The 17,182-nt window shown below is 33.5% G+C and overlaps 1 protein-coding gene across 1 annotated transcript in view; it reads left to right on the top strand.

The window, feature by feature from the left end:
* Nucleotides 1-7,772: 7,772 nt before the first annotated feature.
* LOC143236617 (uncharacterized) overlaps nucleotides 7,773-17,182 on the top strand; it is a 102,540-nt gene continuing 93,130 nt past the window's right edge. The window contains exon 1 of the mRNA XM_076474941.1: nucleotides 7,773-7,884. The gene's annotated coding sequence lies outside the window, so the exon portion shown is untranslated. The remainder of the gene's footprint in view (nucleotides 7,885-17,182) is intronic.

The following is a 17,182-nucleotide window of genomic DNA, read 5'->3' as shown; positions in this document are numbered from 1 at the left end:
CTGATGATCCGAACGACCATTCGACCATTTTTGGCCCACGCCAAGCTTGCCCAAAACATTTTACCCGCACCTGTCGCTTAGTCCACACCCCCGCTAAAATCTGCTGTGAACGTTCTCGTTTTTCATCTTGGTTTTTGTTGTTTCTTTAATATTCTGATTAAATAAGCCACCATGGAGTCAAAGAAGGATAATGAAAGCAGCAAACCAAAAAGAAAAGTTGTTAGAGCCACAATAAAGGTGAAAAAAGATCTCATAGCGAAGTATGAGAGTGGTGTTTGCGTGTCTGACCTTGCTACACAGTTAGATATGGCGAAGTCTACAGTCTGCACCATACTGAAAAATAAAGAGGTCATCAAAGGAGTTGATGTTGCAAAAGAAGTGACAGTGCTTACGAAACAAAGATCATAAACAATGGAAGAGGTAGAAAAATTGTTGTTGATTTGGGTAAACATAAAACGGTTATCTGGTGATAGCATTTCTAAAACCATCATTTGTGAAAAAGCAAAGTAGTTGCATGTTGACCTCTTGAAAAATACCCCTGGAACGAGTGCTGATACAAATTATGCCTTTGAGGCTAGTAGGCGGTGGTTTGAAAAATTTAGGAAGATAAGTGTCATACATAGTGTGGTGAGACATGGGAGGGTGCCAGTTCTAACAAAGACGCTACTGATAAATTTGTTAGGGAATTTAAGGACTATGTAGAAGTTGAGGGTTTTATTCCCCAACAAGTGTTCAACTATGATTAGACAGGCCTCTTTTGGAAAAAATGCCAAAGAGGACCTACATCACCAAGGAGGAGAAGTCACTGCTAGGACACAAGCCAATGAAAGACAGGCTAACTTTATTGTTATGTAGTAATGCAAGTGAGGACTTAAAACTTAAGCCTTTGCTTGTGTACCATTCTGAGAACCCGATGGTTTTAAAGAAAAATAATGTCCTGAAAAGTAAACTAAATGTCATGTGGAGGGCTAATAGTAAAGCATGAGTAATCAGACAATGTTTTATGGAGTGGGTCCATGAAGTGTTTGCCCCAAGTGTAAAGAATTACCTCACGGAAAAACAGTTGCCACTCAAGGCTCTTCTTGTGATGGACAATGCGTCTGCTCAAGCCACCAGGCTTGGAGGACGGGTTGGTGGAGGAGTACAGTTTCCTTACGGTGATGCTTTTGCCCCCTAACACGACTCCTTTCATTCAGCCCATGGACCAGCAGGTCATATTGAACTTCAAGAAACTCTACACCAAAGCACTGTTTCAAAGGTGCTTTGAAGTGACTTCTGACACAGACTTTAACTCTCAGAAAGTTCTTGAAAAATCACTTTAATATTCTCCATTTCTTTAGGATCATAAACAAAGCCTGGAGGGAAGTGTCTTTGATGACCATGAACTCAACCTGGAAGAAACTGTGGCCAGACTCAGTAGCAGATAGAGACTTTGAAGGCTTTGAGGCTGACCCTGTTGTCGAGGATATTGTCTCACTAGGCAAGTGTATGGGCTTGAATATGAGTGGTGATGATGTGGAAAAGTTGGTGGAAGACCACAACACTGAGCTCACCACGGAAGAACTCCAAGACCTTCAGAAGGAGCAGCAATAGAAGGCAACTGAGGAAGTGTCTTCAGATGTGAAGGAGGGAAGGGAGGATGTTTCTAGTTCACTAATCAAGGAAATGTGTGGAAAATTGGGAGAGTTACAAATGTTTGTGGAAACATTTCACCTTGACAAAGCTGTAGGAAACCGCACCATAAACCTTTTCAATAACAATGCCATGTCTTACTTCAGAAACATTTTAAAATGTAGGCAGAAACAAACCTCATTAGACAAGTTTTTTAGTGAGAAATAGGTCCAGTTGTAAGCAGGTTGTAACGGTGCAAAGAGACAGAAAACAGAAGGAGAGTTACCTGACGTTTTTATGGAAGGTGACTCCCCTTCCATACAATAATAACCCTCCTACTCTCCACGTTCCTCACTATCTTTCACTTACGCCATCAGCTCTCCTCAGCACAGGTAAAGTGCAGTTAAATTTTCATTTATTGTTTTTTATTGTGTTTATAGTTTTTGTGGTTGACTTTGTGCATGTAAGTATTATTATACAGGTATAAATAAGCAATATTTTTACTTAAAATGCTGCATAATGCGTAATTTTTGGCGGTCTGTAGCGGATTAATGTAATTTACAGTATTTCTTATGGGAAAAATTGATTCGGTTTTCGAACAAATTGGTTTTCGAACAGCCTTCTGGAACGGTTTAAGTTTGAGAACCGAGGTACCACTGTAAACCATTATTTGTAATAACATTTATTATAAATTATATTATTGTTTGTATATTAAAATATATTTATATTAAGCCAGAAAATAGTGTGTATCAATCTTGTTGGCAAATATAATAAATTTGACACACCTGAACATTTAATTAACTTCTAAATTCACATTATAATTTAACTCAATTTCAGGCTATTTCAAGTTGTAGTACCCAACATAATTAATTAAAGGCTAGTTCAGGATAAAACGTAATGCGTAACAATTCAAACCAGAAACATAATTATAGGTATGTATCCACAAATGACAACACTTTTTACAGGAAATGCCATTCTCTATGTCTCTAGAAGATTGTGTTAAGACGTTGTTTCCCTGAAAAAAGTTTTCCTAGATTGAGAAAACACAGCATTATATTCATGGAACAATACTAAAACTATTCTTCTCAGAGATGATAAAAATGTTCTAATAATTATGGTCCTATTAGTCTTACAACAGTGATAAAAAAAAGTTTTGAAAGCCTAATAAAATATGTTTTACAAAGTAGTTATCAAAGTTTACAGTTTTGTTAGAGAGTCAACATAACTTCACTTGGGAAAATGTTGTCATTACTAATCTTTTGACATTATTTTTAAGGAGATACTGCTTAGGTACAGGAATATAGGAGTGTGTGTGTGTTGTATCTGGATTTTCAGAGAGCATTTGAAAAGGTACCATATAATAGGCTTGTTAAAAAGTTATCTCCATAAGTGTAGGGGATAGATTGGCTGAATGAATAAGAAACTGGTTAGATGAAAGAAAGCAAAGGTTGTTTTTTTTTTTTTTATAATTGAAGCTCAGTCAGACAAAAGTAATGTCACGAATAAGATACCTCAGGGTTCAGTGTTAGGACATTTACTCTTTTTGATTTACATCAATGACATAGATCAAGTAATAATCAACTAATTATTTACATTTGTTTGTTACATTAAAATTTTGGGTGTCTTTGTCTATCAGGAGAACGTTACTTCTTTATAAAAAAATATTTACATTATCTGGTTATTTGGGCGAATAAATGGCAGGTTGCGTTGAATTGTAACAAAGTGAAGTTAGTGCATGTGGAATATCATATTTTGAAATATAAGTGTAATACTGATGGAAATAACCTTTAAAACTTAAAATATCTATGTGTACTGGGTCATCAGTCTTTTAAGCCATACAAGTAATGAGACTGATGTTTGTGCTGTGCTTAGCGTTTCTGTCACTGCTACTACACAAAATTATCCTTATTATGAATATTACGACTACCAGGACCCACGTTCCTTGACACCATGAAAAATGTTACTATATATAAAAGGCAATAAAAAGCATATTGAAGTAGCATCTTGCTTGCATTATACTTCGAGATAATCAGTTGATAGAAATAGTACCTAATTATCCATTTTATCACAAAATTAATATCTGACTGGATGAATCATATTTTATTTCGTCAGATAGCGAAATATCCAATGCAATGGAATGTTTGTTCTATCCTTACATTTGGTTATGTGCGTTCTTGTTACATTTTCCATGAGCACAATTTGCAATAAATTGTAGTAAAAGTTCATTGTTTTATTGTTTTTCACTTATTTTTTGTTCATGACGTTAGCAGTAGTAGATTTAATAACCCATCAGTGGAGGTACAGTACAATAAGTAATATGACACCGATGTTTACAGTAAATTGTAGTGTTTGTGACTATATTTGCTCTGTCTCTGTTCGTATGATATTAGCGTACACTCTAGTAGACAACATAAATTATGGTTCAGATTGTGTGAATAGTAGTAGACAATTCTTAGATCTGGAATATTTGAAGCTGAATGGCACGTGGGCTAAGCAACCAGTTGAAAGACCCCAAATGCTTCAGATATAGTTATCCTTAATTTTGAGCAACAGACTAGATGATAAGCATCCAGACAACATGTACTGTCGTATTGTACTCATAGCTGAAAATCTGACGAAAATTCAGCAGCATCACACTTCAATCCCCAAAAATTTCGATTCATAGCCAAAACTTTAGGTGTGCACAGCATGGAAAAGTCTTCATTTTTCGGTGAGTGTCTGTAATTATTTTATAATAATGCTAATGAGACTGGCTTTTTTCACACATAGATGACTGTATGGTAGTGGATAATAAACACATCTGAAAAAAGATAAGCGACTGATTATGAGCTTACTTCAAACTTACTGGAGGAATTATGAAAAACATATTTGTGTGTGTGTATTTTCTTATAGCAAAGCTACATTGGGCTATCTGATGTTTCCACGAGAGGAATCGAACCTATGAGTTTAGCATTGTAAATCCGAAGACTTACCGCTGTCTGAGCGTGGGAACACTTTTAATAGTGACATGTTAGATTTAAAATTTTAACTATGTACTGATTTTTCAACATGGACCAGGAAACCACTGACTAGACAAACCAACCAAACGGTGGTGGAGGCACTCATGTGAAGGTAAAAACGCATTCATGGTAGTTTCTGAGAGTATGATGGTTATGTAAGGTATTTCTAATAAACTTCTACCCTATCTACAAAGTTTAGCGATTTCGTAAGGTTAACTCTTAGTTTTTATCGAGGATTCAAATAAATATGTTTTTCAACCTTTATTTTGGCAAAAGTATTTCCTTTAAAAAGGGGTAGATTTTGCTCTAACTTTGAAAAATATAACGTAGAATATTACTCATATTATGAACTACATTTTTCTAAATATACCAAAGACAGATTTTGATCCGATGTTAAAGTTCTCTTGGTGTCTCGTTTATTTCAAATTTATAGCTTTTGGACTTTCTTAACTAAAAATAAACAAGAAATAAATTGATGCAGTAATGCAATAATATAAATACGTGTTGTTCGTCACACCTATGATTTCTTGATTTTTTAAATTAAAAATATGGATTAATATGAGTATTTCAAAATCGTAGTACTTATCTTGTTTATTAGATGGCGCTATAAGAGAAAAACCGGTTTCATCTATGAAAATGACGGCGTAATTTGATTTGGGCAGTGATTAGTATGTGTAACATACGAACTAATTTTTGTAATAAGTAAAAAAAAAACAAACAAATTATGATATTTTCAGAACCAATACAAATAGGAAGATATGCTAAGTTAATGCACAAAGGACAGAGAAAATTAGTTAACACCCAAACGAACTGTTTAGCCAAATAATTCTCAATGACATAATAACTAAAGCTAAAACACAAAGATAAGTATTTAGAATATTTGATATAAACGTTCTCACTCCGAGACATTTAAAGTTTTCATCCTTTTTGTTTAACTCACTTATAGAAATTATTTCTCCAGTATTTGTTATTTTAAATCCGAAACGTTCCCCATGCGATACAGAAGCTAAATGGCTGTATTCCAGGCTCGTGAGTTTACGCATATGCCACCTGTCTCTAATTTTGAAATGTTGACCATAGTTTTGTTTTGTTTGTTTGTTTTTAAATTTCGCACAAAGCTACTCGAGGGCTATCTGTGCTAGCCGTCCATAATTTAGCAGTGTAAGACTAGAGGGAAGACAGCTAGTCATCACCACCCACCGCCAACTCTTGGGCTACTCTTTTACCAACGAATAGTGAGATTGATCGTCACTTTATAACGCCCCCACGGCTGTTTGGAACGACGGGAATGCGAACTCGCGACCCTCAGATTACGAGTCGCACGCCTTAACACGCTTGGCTATGCCGGCCCTGGCCATAGGAAAAGAAGCCAGTCAGCTGCAGTTATTCATCAGTCTACTTTTAATCGAAGAGCTGAAAGTGCGAATGATCGTATTGTACTATTTATTAGACCTTACAAACCTTTCGATAACTAGCACGCTACACACTAGATCATGCTGCCATTTTTATTTGTTTTATATATTTGTTCAAGGTTTAATTTTCGAGTTAACGTTCAGTGAAGACCCTATTTAACTGAATAATCAATTGAAAAATAAAACAGCAAATTTCACAGTAGGCAGGCTCTGATTTTAATAGTCACGACGTTCTGCCCATGGTTTCGAGTTATCATCAGCTAAGAGTTACATTAAGATGGGCTGAAAAGTTGTAACTATTAAAATCAGAACTCGCCTATTGTAAAAGTTGCTGTTCTTCTATTTTGGAATTAGTTTTGAAATTCTTGTAGTATAGAAGATGTTAAGGCACTACTTTATGACTTGGACCATTTGTTTAGTTGTACAAGTATTTGTAAAACGAGTTTTAGTTACAGTAACCTCAAGAGAATGCATTTGACTTATTATAATTACGTTAATCACTGAATGTAACTGAAACAGTGATGATATAGTGGTCAATAATCAGTCACTCAATAAGCCACCAAAACGTTTCTCTGCTGGTAACAAAGTCAATAAAATTTTAGGATGTAATTATAAATATGTTGATTACAAGTCAAAAGAGCTGAGTATCTCTTAATATAAATCGTTAATATGCCTTATTTAGGGTAGTGTGTACAGGTTTGATCAGATTATCTAAGAAATAATACTTATTTATTGGAATAGTTCAATGGAAGGTCAATGGGAATCTACTGGGGGTGAAAGGGTTATCTTGTTGAAGTTTACAAATTGTCCGGGAGACTGATAAGATAAAGGCTCCTGATTTCTTTGTGCTATATAAATACAATAGCACGAGAGAAACAGTTTTAAGATATGGAAAAGACAGACCAGATTCTAGTTAAGACAGGTTTATTTTCCTAATAAGATGTTTCACTTATGGAATAAGTAGCCATCGGCAGTAGTAGAATTAGCAGTTTTAAAGAGTTCAAAAGAGTAATCGAAAATTTTCCGTAAGGTCAAGGATAGATTTAAGTTGCTTACTCTTTTTTTGTCTTTTCCATAGGTGAATGTGCAGAAATTGTTTATTTGTTTCTAACGCAAATCCGTATTGGTCTATTTTGTTGTGTCCACCACGAGGATCAAACCCCGGATTTTAGTATCGTAAACTTACAGTTTATCCACAGGGTACAGAATGTGCAGGAATAAGTTTGAAATACTAAAATATTTCTTGATGACTGTATGCTATGTTATAAACCTTTATGTAAAATTATAACCATATTAAATTATATGCAAGTAATTCCTTTTATTTTGCACAAGAAGCAGCAGTATGTCTAAAATCTCGTGTGTAAATAATATGCTGAGAGAATAAATTTACGAACTAAAAGACTAATTGCAAACAGGTGGAAGGTTTGTGCCTTACTCAAAGATGCCAGAGATGGAACTTTAAGGACATTGGTGTTAATTTTGTTCATTCATCAGCTAAATGACAAAATTTTTCATATATTTTGTTGTTTAGGTCGAAGTGAAACCAAATGGAAATAGCAGGTGTTTTATTTTGTTTTAAGCGCAGAAACATGAAACGTCGGTTGTTACGAGTGACGCAATGTCGTCATTAAAACGAAGAGTATGAATCACATTCTTTTCTCCTTTGAATGCTAAACCTGAAACTTCTTATCCAATCACCGCAGGGAACGTACGTTATCTCGCGTTCTCTCGACCTTTTACGAGAATGTGGCATGCTGTCGATTCAGTGTTGGATTTCACATTTTTAGTTTTGTGTTGTAAGCAAGATGTTTAAGAATGTTGGGATTATATACAGCTTGTGTTCGTGACAGGAGCTGAATAATGTAAGTATTATTTTAAACTGAATAAGTAAGAATTTGACAAATTAATATAATATATTTTCACATGTATTTCGGGGATATGGAAGTTTATATGTTGTACGTATTGTGACACTGTACACTGTACAGCCACTGTGCAGCATAAGAGTGAGTATTCCCCTCACCGGCCTAGTATCAGTAATACAGTACTTTTACAAACCTTCTCGTAAATACACTTTGGTTTAGCATTACCGCTTTGCCTTGAGATACTCAGATCACTTTTAACTTTATTATTTTATATTTATAGTATTTGTAAATTTCTTCATGTGCTTTGGTCAGCACATTTTTATATGATTTTTTTAGGTAACTGTTCTTTGAAACAATAACGTACATTTTTTCAGTCTGCGTGATATGTTAAGTTAAAATAGTTCTGTATTTCTTAATATTAGTATTGTGAGGTGATTTTTCACAAAATAGTTTAACCCTAGTTATTGATATTATGTTCATATTTTACCCACCTTTACCAATGCCGTTTGCCTCTAGATGTACAATAAAACTAAAAGATTCATTACAGTTTTTGAGTTTGGCTTCATCATTCAAGGTTGTTATTATTATTGGTATAGCACAGAAGTCAAGTCATATTTTAAACATTTTTGTTATTGTAGTGCAAGTTAAACTGTAACTTTAATATATACTCTGCCTAATCTATTAAGACTTTTCTGGACAAGTATAAAGGGAGCTTTACTTATGTTAGGTCAAACTTTTTTTTTTTTTTTAATTTGGTGTGAATATAGGTTATGTTACACCCATTTGATGAATTTAACATCTTGTAATTATCAACAACATGCCTTATTCTAAAGCTCTTGAAATTATTTGTTGCTATAAAATTCTCCACTAGTTTGAAAATGTTAAATGCATACTTTGTGAAACTTGTAATAAACTTATTGAAACAGAGGAGCTCCAGAAAATAATCCACTAATTATGTGATACATGAGTGTATAAAGTAAAAGTGGAACAAATATTCTATGTGTGAAGTATGGACCTACATTCCTGTGTTGTAAATAATAAAAGGAAGTATACTCTAATATAACTGAAAACTTGTTTAAATAATATCCTATTTATCCAATAATAATAATAATAATAAATGTTTTCTTTTTTGTGTTCTAATCCATTTCATAAAGGTTGGTTAGATTATTTCCATCAAATAGAATGATAGATACATCATTCATGTGCAATGTGGTTTAATATGTTTAGTTCAGTATAAAATTTTATAAGTAAATGTACCTTCGAAGTGAATTGTTAAGGTAGGCTGCAATACATTATTTATTTATTTCACTGATATTTCCCAGTATCTATTATAGTAGTAGTACATGCATTAACATAGTGAATTGTAAACAAACATGTAATGTAGTTTCTCATTAGGAAAATTGATTTCCTTTCATAACCAGCCTGGTACTGAAATGTTTTAATTTGTCTTAGTGTCATTAGATTGAGTAAGTTAAGGATTTGAATGAGAAATTATTCTGTTATAGTTATGCATAATTTATTTCTGTAAAGGGAAATGGCAGAATAATTGTTAGCTGTATAAACTCTGTAAATTACTATTTGCATTTTTTGCCTAATTGTACACTCTGTATGAGACTACTTGACAAGTTCTTATGAAATTTGAGATTTAGAAAGAATATATATATGTATATTAATCTTTGGTTGTAACATTTTGTAACCAAAGCAAGATAATCTACAGAATTAAGAGGTGCCACTAGGAAGATATTTATAAAAACATAAGAAAAACCACTGTGAGAGAACGACATCTGACTCTTCATGTTCTAATCTAAATCAAGTAAAATTACAACATGAATGTAGTCCTTTCATGTCTGTAAAAAAATTATGCAGTTCAACATATTTTAAGATAATTCAAACTAACTTTACAAACCATACCATAACACAAACCATTTTACAAGTTTGAAACTACACAAAAATATTCTGTTTAAAAATGCTTGATATATATGTATCAGAAGCTTATATCTCGTAATCCCCAATATTCATGTTTGTAGTTCCAAACTTTTTGTTAAAAAGTAAAACAGAAAATTTGTTAAGACTTTTGATACCTTTAACAATATCAAATACTTGAGTCAAATCTCCTCCAGTTATTTCTGTTTTACAGAAAACAAATCTTAAAATTCTAAGCCTTGCCTTTTGGCTTAACTTTAGGACTAAAATCAGGTGTCTATCTAGTAACTTGCTTTTGCATTCTGTTCAAAATGTTATCCTTGTAGTTGTAAGATCACAAATGTGTATATTATTGAAAATGTAGTTTCACTTCATTCTTAAAGTTGGAATTACTGTAAATAGAACCAAGAACTGTTCTAGTTGTCTTCATAGCTAAACATTTAGAAGATTTTAGAGTTTTATCAACAGTGTTAACTGAATCACTTTTTTCACAATTGCAGTGTTATTTCTATTAAAAACATAAATACTTGTATGTATTACAAGTGTAATTTCTCTGTTTGGCTGTTTAGGAAAAGGCTTTCAGTTAGGATATAAGTATTTAGCTAGAATAACCTTCTTTTCAGCCAGCTTGAACAAACTATGAAAAACATCTCTGGTATATAAATATATGTATTCTTTCAATTTAGATCAGCAATCCAGTGTTTTTCTTTCAAACTGTTGTGCATCTTTTTAGAGTCTACTCTTCTAGAATATGGCACACAAACCTTACCCTACAACTGGTTTCACTAAAGACATCAAATCTAACAATATAAAGATGACTAAACTCTAGTACATTTTCACAGCTGAATCTCTGACTGTATCCTCTTCAGTACTAAAAATAAGGTGTAAAATAATAGCCTTCATAGAGTAAGAAAATTTTGATTGAGAAGACAATTTGTATTTGGGGAAGCACTAAATGAGGTTATTATGGACAATTTGTAAGTTTTCATAACACATGTAATGAAAGAAAAAACTTGGAGATCTTGGAGGACATATGAAGAAGAAATCAAAATAAGTTTTCTTCTTTATGTAACAAAACCTATAGATTACAAAGGACCATTTGGTCATTCAAGGTTGTACTTATCCACCCACCCTTTAGAAGAAGTAGGTATTTTCCAGTGTCACCAACACCTATTTGTGGATTTTCATAACACTTATCCCACTGTTATCTGCATTTTGAGCACGAGGATCTGGTCTTGCACTTTATGGCTTGGCCCTTTGGACTAGCATCAGCTTCATGTGTTCTTCCAAATTGTATGAAAATTTTCTTATCACTTCTATTCCCTGAACCTGTATACACATGATTTCTTGGACTTGTGGTTACTGCTGGCACTATCTCACTAGTTGGTAGAAACTCACAACCAGATACTGCTTTCTGAAGCAACTAAAGGCAAATTTTCTTATCAAATCTAAGACATCTCTTTACACTCCGATATAATATATTGTCCATCTGAGTGCCTTTTTCAACACATCTCAGCTGACTCCCATCCTGCTTCATGCTATAGAACAAGCAGTCTAACTCATCTTATTCTCAAATGATTTTTTTCTCTTTTGGGGATGTGGGCATCACTTGAATCTCTCATTCCTTTGGGATGAATACATATGAAATCCTTTCCCCATTTTCCTTCTTCAGGATCAATATATTTCATCTCAAGTAGTTAGTAGTTTAATCGGAACAGTTATACAGTTGGTGTTCCTCTGCTGCACTTCATCCAGAGCTTCACCTTTTCAGGGATGGGGTGCATATTTCAAAAGTCAGGAATTCCAGGGCCTTTGAACAGATGACAAGACTTCTTTCCAAACCAGTGTTTTAGAACCTTTTGTTGTTCAAATGGTGATTATCAAGGTATGGAATTACAAGGGAGAAAAATTGTCATGGTTTTCTACAACAATTTTACAGTGGTGCCTTACATTTCCTGTTAAGGGGGCAATTGATCCATCTTTCCTTTTGAACTTAAGGTGCACTCGTATCATATCATCATACTAGCTTGTCATGTACTGAGGGTGATGAATTTGGCAGCAGATAAATTTTCTCAACCCTTCCAGATTCTCATGATAGAATAAGCCCTTTACTGAAGGGTTTCTCATGGATTTGCTCATGATTTGAGACACAGATGTTTGATATGTTTGTTATTTGTTGGATCACTGAACTACTGGCATTTTGATCATTGGTACCTCACCCTTGGAATTGGCAGTAGATGCATGCATTTAGGACTGGACTGCATATATATGCATACTCACATATTTAGTTGTTACCCAGAGTCCTAGCAATGATACATTGAAGCCATGGTCACATTCTGTTTGTAACACTGGACTGGCCTTCTAAATCATGGTTTCTGTTTCTGTGGCAATTTCAGGAGTGTCCACTTCTTCCACTTTCTCTTTGGCTGTATCTGTTGTGTCAGCCACAGATTTATATTTTACATCTATCCATTCTGAATCTTAAGCTTCTTGCATGGAAGTCATGCATTCCTTCGCATGGCATTGGGGTTTAGCTTTTAAGGTTGACATTTACCTGTGTCAACCTACGATGGACATTTATCAATGGAAATGGCATACATATCGACTATGACATATCGTGAAGAGGTTGAATTTGCTTCATTTGTTTTTTACCTTGCTCTTTAACAAGGGTTTCACATTTTTCACAGTCACTCTATATTAGGCAGTCTTATTGGCTACATTTAGATACTTTTTAGACAGAATTTCTCTGATTCATCAGTGCTTTCTAGCTGCTTCTGGTCCTTCATCCCAAACAACTGTTTCAGTTACCTAATTGGAATATAAAGGTGGTGTCGCATGCTCTTGCTCAACATCCATTTGAGTCTTTAGCTCTATGTACCTCACATCTTAAAGTTTATTTTTGTTGTTGTTGGTCTGCAGATGTTTGTTGGAGGTATTTGCACTGCACATGCACAGGACATTTTATTGTTCTACCATATCAAACAGTTCTTTACATAAGGCACTAGCAGCCAGGGAAGAGGATAAATCCTCTTCATTGATTTATCTGACAACTATTTTTTGCCTCTTTAACTAAATGTTTCCCAGGATGTATCCCATGCTACCTTGACCTAGTGACTACAAAAATTGATTCATATTGCTTATTCTGGTTTAAGGTGAGGAGAATTCTGTTAAGTCATGTCTCATCATATTCATTACATTTCTATGTCCTTAGTGACCCAGTTGAACTGACCACTGAAGGACATTGTATGGGCTTGTATGTGGATTTTCACCAATATTTTCATTGTTTACTAGTTGCATGAACCGGCAATTTCTTCTTCATTGGGTTTTTGACTATCTCCTGTAGCTATCCACAAGATTATAAAGCAGAGTATTTTCCTTCTTAATCTCATCTTTTCTTTACAGAGAATCTCACCTCTTTTTTATAGGATTTTACTCTGTCATGAGTATTGCCCAGCCAGGTGTTGCCCACACTAGCAACCTGTATTATACTAGTGGAGCTAGGGAGTTCTTACCAGTCCTTGTTTTCAGACACTGGGGTGGTGGACAGAAGTTATTCTTTCACAGTGTTCAAGTGACTTTTCTTCACATTGGAAAAGATGGCAAAGTTGGTACCTGGATGTTTTTCTCCCAGATATCAGAAAGGAATGGACACTAGCCTATGTGGGAGACTACTCATAATACTGGCTCAGATTTGACACTTAGCTATCCAGTATGATTAAGTGTTTTCTTTCTTTGTGATCAATATTGGTTCAGTACATTGGTCATGGAAGAGGGCCTATTGTCTCCTTGTAATTCCACATATAGAATAGTACCATTTTGGGTTTGAGCATCATTTGTGCTACTTTTTCTACATAATTCTGAAAGCAAGTGGAATTTACCTTGCCTGCATAGTCGGGGAGTGAGAATCAGTGTTCATAATTCCATACCTCATAAGTTTTGTTTTCTATGTGTGGCATAGAGGATTCTGTTATTCCAAGTTTGAGGAGAGGGTTTGTCCACTTTAGTGTTGCTCACTTTCTCATTGTGGTTATGGTGATTCGGATGCCTCACTATAGTTACAACATGGGAACCACACACAAATGTATCTGTTACAATCCAAATGCCCTTTACCCTCCTGTGTGGGATTTAGGGGCCATGGCTCTGTAATTCCAACTCTGATGTTTATTGAATGTCAGCCAAAAGTATTACGAAAATACTTTTATAAAGGGGAAGGATTTTAGAATAATGATTAGTGATGTAACGGTTTCTCTTGGCTGACTTTTGTGTAGTTCATCTTCTTTTTTGATAAGAAGTATTTCCTCTAGTAAGTTAAGATGTCTGTTTTCTCATGAATATTTCTCATATTATACCAAATGACCCCTAGGTTAATGCTACACTTTAGCATTTATCTATGTGTATGTCTTGACCACTGTGTAACATTACATGTAGAAAGTTCAATATATCCTGTTTTGCATCTTAATTCATAACAGTTGGTAGTTACATTGAAATTTTTCAGTATAGACTGGTTAAATAGTCATTGAAAAGTTATTTTTCTTTAAGTTGGTATGATAAATTACAAATATATAAACAAATTATTAATTTTTGTCTTATTTTTAATAATGTTCTCACATAATCAAATGTGTGATTTCAGCTGACCCACTTAATAATTAACAGTATGTTTAAGTACTGTAATGTTAGACTTTGATATCTTACTTTTAACATCTGTGTATAAACTATGGTTTAAAAATAGTACATAATAAGTTTACTTTGTGTTTAAACTTGTGGCTTATTCTTTGTATCTTGGAAAATTAAATGTAGAATGATATAAAATTTATTAAGTATGTTAAGTAAAATACAGCATAATTTCCCATAATTATAGCAGAGGAAATAACTTAGGACTTATTATGGTGTTTCAGTAAGTGATTTTGAAAAGAACATTTTCTAACAAAAATGTGTAGAAATACTAAAGTATTTAATATCATAATTATTTACATAATCTGCTGTTGCTGTCATAGGACTTGTCAGAAATCTTGAGAAGTGAACTGTCAAACTAATACTTGAAACTTTAGATATAAATACACATGCATGTCCAAATGTCAAAGTTAAAACCTACCAATGTAACTAAAATACAATATTCCTGATTCTGACTATCCTATGGCTGTTGTTGGAATAGATACTAATCCTTTGGTTGTAAAAGTGAAGAATAAGAGATTAAAAATAAAGCACCAGAACCAGACAGTTATTTTCAGAGGTTTTAAAGGAAATTAGAGATTAGACATTTGAACTTCTTATCCTTCATTTAAAGGTATAACTTACAAAATGTACAGTTAACATTAAATGTTAGGTATTTTTAGCTGTATTGAGTATGTTTAGATACTACAGGTTGACTTTGATCAGTTGGACAAATATTTATCAAATAAACTTTAATTATATTAAGTGCATGATAATGCATTGGGATTACTATAATTTGGATCATATGTTTAATATAGATGAAATCTATTCAACATTTTGACTGAAGAAATGAATCTTTGGCACTGTGGTTGAAAAGTCATTCAAGCTGTTGACCCAAGGAAGAGCTCTCTGGCTAGTGACAAAGCTACTAGAATTTAAGGGCATTCATAGATATGTTGATTGCATATCACAAGAGATAATTGTCTCTATACAATTCACTAGTTAGGCTTTACTTGGAACACTCTCTACAGTTATGGTCTCCTTGTTTAAGAAAAGATATTAATTAATTGGAAAAAGATCAAAGAAGGGCTGCTTAGATTATTACAAAGATGGGAGGTTTATTTTATGGAAATGTGCACTGGTATCTTACCAAAATTATTCCAAATTCAGATTGTATTAAATGTTTTTGTTATCAGAGTTGTCCATTTTTCAGCAACCTGTACAAATTTTCTATTTTAAACTTTTTATTATAATCAAATTAAAGGTCCAAATATGGGGAAAATAGTTTATGATCAAGAAAGAAGAAATTACTATTCACACTTTACTACATCCTTCAATGTTCTGGACTAATACAAATGACATTCTTACCTTTTGTATTGACAGTTTCTTTCAAACTTGAATGTAATCCATTCCCAACATTAAGTTCACAGTTGAAAATTGAGTTGAAGATATACTTTTGTTTTGAATATTTAAACAGAAAAAAAACATAATGAATTTCACTTTTTTTTTTCAAATATACATACTAATTTCTTACATTATCCTAAATGAAAAATAGATATAATAAAATTTGTTTTCATACAGGTTTTTCTTACTGAGAAAAATATATTAAAATCAACTTGTATCACAAAATAAGAATCCTTCCAAAGTGATAAGTAAAGTTTTCTTTTCCCTAGAAACTGAGTTTCAGGTTGAAGAGACAAACAATATGCATTTAGAACCCCCTTATTTTGTGTTACCATACACCCCTAAACTCGCACAGTAGTGTGTGAAAGCTTCAATAAAATTTAGTTACCTTAATTTCTGCTTCTTTCAACAAATTTGAAGAATCTCCTTCACTCATACTATAGTCTTATTTTGGGTTATACTACTTTGAACATACTGGGAGATTCCACCACATCACATTTACTTAGTATATGTTGAAAAATGCTTAACTGTTATTGTATCTAGGATTAGAGTGTTACTTTAAATAATCTCCCAGTTTTCTATTGGTTGACCTGACATAAATGTTCACATATGATGATGAGAAACCCACTTGAAATAAAAATGTATTTCCAAGTCAGCTGGTATAGGTATTAAAACTTTAATTTTAGGTCATCTTCAGATTAGCAAAGAGAGTTTACAACTGACTGTTGCCAGGTGCATGTCTTAAGGATGAGAGTGTAAATGGGTATGGGATTGTAGGGGGCATAACAGTTATTAGGTTATCAATTAGTATATGTATAAAGGTATTCTTTTATATTGGTTCAAATTTGATGTAAACTGTTGTAGAAGTAGGGCTTCTTTGATTTTGTTTTTGTTTATACTTGTTTCCTTGCTTAGTATCTGGATGTTTTCTGTGGTTATGTTATGCTCCTTTTTCAAAGACTCTTTTAATTTTAAGTCCATTTGTGATCAACTAAACCAATAAAGCCTTAATGGCTAATTTTGATGTAATCACCTTTTCACAAAGTCCAACTACTGAAGTCTGGAATATAGCTTTAAAACTTTATATTGAAGACCTGAAGTCAGTTTTGGTGGCAGTGAATTCTATAAAAGTTGCTGGGGATGTGTATTAATGGCTTAAGTATGGGCAATCCCATGTCACCAGTTCTAGCCAATGTTTTCATGATATAGATTGAATATCAAGTGATTAGTTTAGCTTTATATCCACCACTATACTGGTACAGATATGTTGATGATACAGTTGCTGGATTCACATCTACAGAACACACACTTAATTTTTTTA

Source organism: Tachypleus tridentatus, chromosome 13 (assembly GCF_004210375.1).
Source record: "Tachypleus tridentatus isolate NWPU-2018 chromosome 13, ASM421037v1, whole genome shotgun sequence".
NCBI lineage: Eukaryota > Metazoa > Arthropoda > Merostomata > Xiphosura > Limulidae > Tachypleus > Tachypleus tridentatus.
The sequence above is the reverse complement of the archived record's forward strand: the minus strand, read 5'-3'. Positions and strand labels throughout refer to the sequence as shown.